Source organism: Crocodylus porosus, unplaced genomic scaffold (assembly GCF_001723895.1).
Source record: "Crocodylus porosus isolate Cpor-Errol unplaced genomic scaffold, CroPor_comp1, whole genome shotgun sequence".
NCBI lineage: Eukaryota > Metazoa > Chordata > Crocodylia > Crocodylidae > Crocodylus > Crocodylus porosus.
The window spans coordinates 72,666,472-72,672,516 of NW_017728909.1; the positions used below are offsets into that span (position 1 = coordinate 72,666,472).

The 6,045-nt window shown below is 43.4% G+C and overlaps 1 protein-coding gene across 1 annotated transcript in view; it reads right to left on the bottom strand.

The window, feature by feature from the left end:
- The window catches only part of PJA2 (praja ring finger ubiquitin ligase 2), an 83,250-nt gene extending 83,156 nt beyond the window's left edge, over positions 1-94 (bottom strand). Inside the window, exon 1 of the mRNA XM_019532461.1 lies at positions 2-94. The gene's annotated coding sequence lies outside the window, so the exon portion shown is untranslated. The remainder of the gene's footprint in view (position 1) is intronic.
- Positions 95-6,045: the final 5,951 nt, after the last annotated feature.

Below are 6,045 nucleotides of genomic sequence, written 5' to 3' on the forward strand. Positions count from 1 at the left end.
CCCCTCCCGATCCCGGCGCACCCGCCTCCCTCGGCCGGACGCCGGCAGCGCCACCGCCACCCCAAGGCCTGCGCAGAGCGCGGCGCAGCCAATCCCGATGCGCGTTGCAGAGGCGCCGACCAATCCCAGTGGCCGGGGGGCGGGGACTGACGAGAGGAGTTTGGGGGGGGCCTCCCGGCCCGCCGCAGGGCGCCGTGACAGGGGTGCGCGCACACACGCACCAACTCCGCGGGGCCACCCCCACTCCAGGACGGCGCGCATGCGTGCGCCTTCCCAGACGCGCGCGTGCGTACAGTCAAAGAGCTGCTGCATTCGGTTCTTCCCACAATGTGCCTCGCTCCCCTCGGAGCGGCACCAGCAGCCACGCCCCCCGCCGACGTCACACCGCTTGCGCCAGGGTTCTCCCAGGAGCGGGGAGCTGCCTTTCTCCTCCTCCCTTCAAAACGGGGCACCTGCACCCCCTCCTCCCCATGGACAGGCCATGTCCAGGGTTGCCAAGCGTTGCGATAGGTGGAGCGTCATGCTAAGCTTCACCTGCGAGGAATGCGGGGGTTCCCAGAGCATTTGAGCCTTCCTTCACGTTTTTAAGGCCGTCACCAGCCCTCTTGGTTGCAGAGAGAAACCCTTCCCGGCCCCAAATGTCATCTGCGTGGAGGGAGGCAAAGGGGGAGCCAGGAGGGGAAACGAGTCCTGCTTTTAAAAAAAAAAGGGATTTCTGTAGCTTATCTTCAGATTTTCAAAGGCAGCAGTGACTCTCACCAAGAGTGCCACTGCACCTTGGGGCACTTCGAGACCCTTTCAGGGTTGCCACCGGCTGCCAACACTGTTAGGAAGAGGAAGAGGTGGCGTTTTCCAACGGGTGCCTAGAGTCTAGTGGAGAGTGCCTTGAGTCATTATAATAAAGTTGAGAAGGACTGATCTGTATCATACAGGAGCCTCAAAAGCTGTCGTCTACCCACGCATGCAGGGTAGCCATGTAAATCCTGACGTGCATCCTGGCCAGACATGCAGAGGCACTGCTCTCAGTGTCAATAAGTAAGGGATGCACCCACCTGAGAGCGCCAGTGCCAGCTATGCCAGCTGGGGTGCAGCGATCGTGAGGGGGGATTCCCCCCAGTCGGTGAGATTGGCCAAGGGGGACTTCCCCCACATACACACTGGTCATAGGAGAACCACCCCCCCAACAGAGAGATTGGCCATGGGGGGAAGGCCCCTGGTCGCTGGGGGGGCACATACCCCTCCTGACTAAGGTGGAACCAGTTGCCCATGACTGCACTGTAGGGAGAGACTTGCAGAGAGGTGCTCCTTAGAGCAGCCTGTGGATAATGACCCAAAAGTGAGTCACAAGAATATATGAAAGGTCACAAACAAACTTTTAAAAATAGATTCTCCTTTAAAGGAGAAAAATGTGGTAAACCGTGGGTTTTCCCTTGCAGGTTGGCAGAGTTCCAGCTTGCTTGGGGCCCCCATGCTCCACATACCTCCCCCCCGTCCCTCACACTGGGAGGCTGGAGCCTGGGCGGGAGGCAGTGGGTCAGGAGTGAGGGGCACTGGCAGGGCCAGTGGGTTGTTTCCTACTTAAACTATTTGTTGTGTCAGGACTAGCCATTGATGTTTACAAATGGGTCCTGGTACAAAAAAGGTTGAGAACTAGAGGGCATATTTGCAGCAACTGAGCAAGTTGTACCCATAGCTCTGACAGACATGTCAGGACTGTATCCTATTTACAATTCGGTATGCCTACAAAGTATTACTGAATTAAATTGACTTGCTTACTCAGTGAAACCAAATTTTTTCATTTGGGTTTTTGTCTAGTTTTTGTTTTTACTGTCAAATAAATTATTGTTAGCCTTTTTATCACTATAAATAGTGTGGCAAAGGGGAGGTAGAATAAATTGTGCTGGTAATTTTACATTTCATTTCTACAAACTATTTTACTTCTCAAGGAAGCAAGCTAAAAAATAAAATATACACTCTTACAATACTGTAGACAGACAGGAAGAAAGACGTATAGTAGGAAAAAAGAAATTTTGTTTTGTGCACGTAGGGAGTAATGTATATTGTTCTAGAGTAGGGATTTTGGAGCAGGGGGCTACTTTAATGGAGTTCAGCTTTGAGTGTGCGCCTTTTCCAACCCAACCTACCTCCCCACTAGCATAATCAGTGTTTCTTACACATAGTTCCAACCCCCCCTTAGAAACTCCCCAGCTGCCAAAACACTGCAGAAGCCCCCTGAATGCTGCAGAAGACCCTGACTCCATGGGCTGGATAAAGCGGCTTTGGGGTAGCAAGAGGGTGCATAGGTTGCCAATCTATGTTCTAGAGAACGGACTAGGCCAAAAGCCGAGTGTACCGTACTTAGTGCACAAAACCAGGCATGGAGGAAGAAAGATTGGTATTGATCTTGGTATACAAATATAAAGAGAAAGAGGCATTGTTCTGTGCATCTAGACAAACCGAGGAAGGTGCTGAGTTTTGTATATAAAAAGAGATTTAGATAATGAATTTTGGGGCACTAATATGGTCAGTGAACACTTACTGTGGTATGCATTTAGCGAAAGCTCAGTTAATTTCAGTTATGTTACTGTTATTTGTGAGGCTGAAAAAATTACCTTCTGTACTGCAAGAGGTTGGATCATAAAACCCCTCCTTCACAGTCATCAGAGAAAAGACCTAAATCACCAGCTTTGTTTAGAATATTTCAAATGCATTATGATTACATACACAACTAGGTAAAGGTTCCCCCGAACACTGTCCTAATAGTTAAAAGAAAAAGCAAATGTACATTGAAAATGACAGAAGATTGTCAGTTATGACGGTTTCTTAGTCTAGTTCAAAGGAGAACTTATCAAAATACTTCACTCACTTGTATATATCACCCATCAGCTCTCCTCCCATTATCCAGATTATGGATCAAGTCAAAATTAACCATTTGTAAACACAAAGGATGCTTATTGGTACTGACACATACAGATTGAGAACTGAAGGCATCTCCACAGAAGAAAAATATCAAATATTTGTGATACAATGTCTTATCACACCACTCCATGGAAACATATGCATAGTTTTGACAGTAATGTCAGTCTGAATGGAAAGAAACTGCTATATATATATTTACATTAAAGGATCAATTTGCACTTCTCAATTATGGAGCAAGATAGGACTCCTCAGACAGATTTGTTTCAAGACCATAAAAATAACAGAATCATTTACAAGGCAATATGGACATAATATAAATCAGGGAATGTCTTTCCACTGACTTAAAAAGCTTTAGATCAGATATTCACGTATCTGTGTCAGTGAAAGAATGTACTATCATCATAATCAAGATACTAAATAGATAAATGCATGCTTGACAAACACCTCAAAGACAGACTCTTCACGTGAAGAGCATTTATTAAATTTACTGAGTGGGATAAAACAGTGCGATACAAATTTCACACGTATTAAATCTCATTTCCTTCTCTTTACCATTTATGAAAAATGTCATCTTATATTCTCTTTTTGGTTTAGTTCATAAGCCTTCTGATTTTTCCTATCAAATATTTTAGGTCTTTATTTAAGTTATTTTTGTTCTTTGATTACTCTTCCTTCAAGTACTAATCTCTTTATTCATTGCTTTTGACTATTTTAGTCACTAATTTTTAGTATTAAATCATCCATTTTTACCTTTTCTTGTTAAATTAAACTTCATCTATTATTTCTTTCTTTTATTCTGCTGCATTTAATGCTATTGTGATGGTAAGCCTGTCTTCCTTTCAGCAATCAATTCTTCCTCTTCATTTATGACCAATCCTCTTTCTCCTGAAGATGAATAATTAGCTATATTCATTTTGTGGGTCATACTGGAGTGAAAAGGTATGCTCGTATTGCTGTCACTGGTCTTCACATTGTTTTGATTCTTAAGGAACTGCTGGGGAAGTTTTATGACTTATCTGTAGAAGGATGTATTGATGGTGGGATTCTTTCCCATGTGGCAGTATGTTAGGGATATGGCAACTTCCTATTACTATCCAGATAAGTGGAGGTGGGGTGTTTTCTCATGCCTATTCTCTTCCTCTGAAGGCTGCTCATGATTCTCAGGTAATTATTAGGACTTATTAAAGGGCTGAATGTAGGAGATTATTGATTGGATTCTGCTTCCACATGGTGCTATATGAAAGTTTTGTGCCCCACAGCAGCTCCAAAAGCAGTAGGAAGGGACAGCAATAAAAAGAATAATCATACTTGTTACACAGCAGTTAGTCTCTCCTGTATTAATAATATACATTTTAACAATACATGACTGCACAACATAAATCCCTTTTTATAGAATATCAGACCAAATGGGAACATAAGGATCATCTAGTCCAGCATCCTTCTTCACCAATAATTCAAATAAAAATGTGAAAGAGGACAGAAAACACAGACATGGAAAAAATGCAGTGATACATTTCTGAACAAATACTAGTCAAACAACAGATGACATCAGTGTTAGCAATGCAGTCCTTCTGAGAATCTCCCAGAGCAGCAAAGCAATCTCTAACGTAAAAAATCAAAATAGCACTGCAAATTAAGAGTCAAGAAACAGTATCTGAGACTTACAAACTAAGCAAGAAGATATGGGGAGTTCCAATAGCCACATAATGTTAATGTAACACTGGCTTGACAAATAAATGTACATTCATAATATAATGATAAGGGGATGCTGTTTCAATAAATTGAAAGGCAACAAATTTAAAACTGGTATGAGGAAATACTTTTTAGTATAAAGCACAGAAGCGCTGTTAACTTATCCTACTAGGTATTATTGAAAATAAGTGTAGCAGGGTGCAAAAAAAAGAAGAAAAAATGATATACGTAATGTGATCATTCAGAATTTCAATAGTAAAGATTACAAACAATCCAAGGATGATGGAAATAATATGATCTATGCCTTGAAGCTTAAGGATTTAAAACAAAACTTAACTGAATTTTATAAGAATCAACCTTCCTTATGGGCAGGTTATTCCATAACTGTTCCACATTATCTTTTCTTCTGAGCACTTGATGCACACCACCATTGAAAACAAAATATGCAAGCAGCTTGACTGATCTTGTTCAGAATGGCTATCCTATAGTTCTAAATGCTTTTCAGGTATTAATTATATGTTAACATAAATGAACCTAGAGTTGTAGATAGTTCGAATAAAAATCACTTCTCACATTATCAAAGGCATTCCTTTTTTCCTGTGATGCTATAATCCCTGTTGTCCACACAGAGTCATAGAATCGTAGAAAGAAGGACCAGAAGGGGCCTGTAAGATCATCAAGTCTGGCCTCCTGCCAGGGCAGGAGGTAATTGGACTCCAATGAGCTCAACAAGGTATTTGTCCAGCCTCCTCTTAAAGACTGCCAGAGATGATGACTATACCACTTCTGCTGGAAGTGTGTTCCAGATTCTAGTTACCCATATGGAAAATAAGTTTTTCCTTATGTCCAGCCAAAACTTTTCCTTGACTAGCTTGTGTCCATTGGTCCACACCTTCCTGGGAGGAGGAGGGTGCTTTTCTGAAAAGTTGTTCTTCTAGATCCTGGTGTTCTCCCTTGACATATTTGTAGGTGCCTATCTAGTCTCCTCTCAGCCTTCTTTTGCTCAGGCTGAACAAACCCAGATCCCAAAGTCTCTCCTCATAGGGCCTGTCCCCCAGGCCTTTGAACATGTGGGTAGCCTTTCTCTGCACCCTTTTGAGCTTGTCCACACCCTTGTTGAAGTGCAGTGCCCAGAACTGGACACAGTATTCCAGTTGTGGCCTCACCAACGCCGAATAGATGGGGAGGAGCACCTCTCTGTATCTGTTGGTGATGCATCTGCTAATGCACGCCAGAGTCCTATTTGCTCAGCTGGTGACTTCATCACACTGGTAGCTCATATTCATCCTCTGGTCAACTGACACTTCTAGGTCCCTTCCAGATGCAGTGACAACCAGTGGACCACCACCCGTTGTATAGATATGGTAAGGATTCTTCCTACCCAGATGAAGAACCCGACATTTGTCCCTGTTGCACCTCATATGGTTTTGTTCA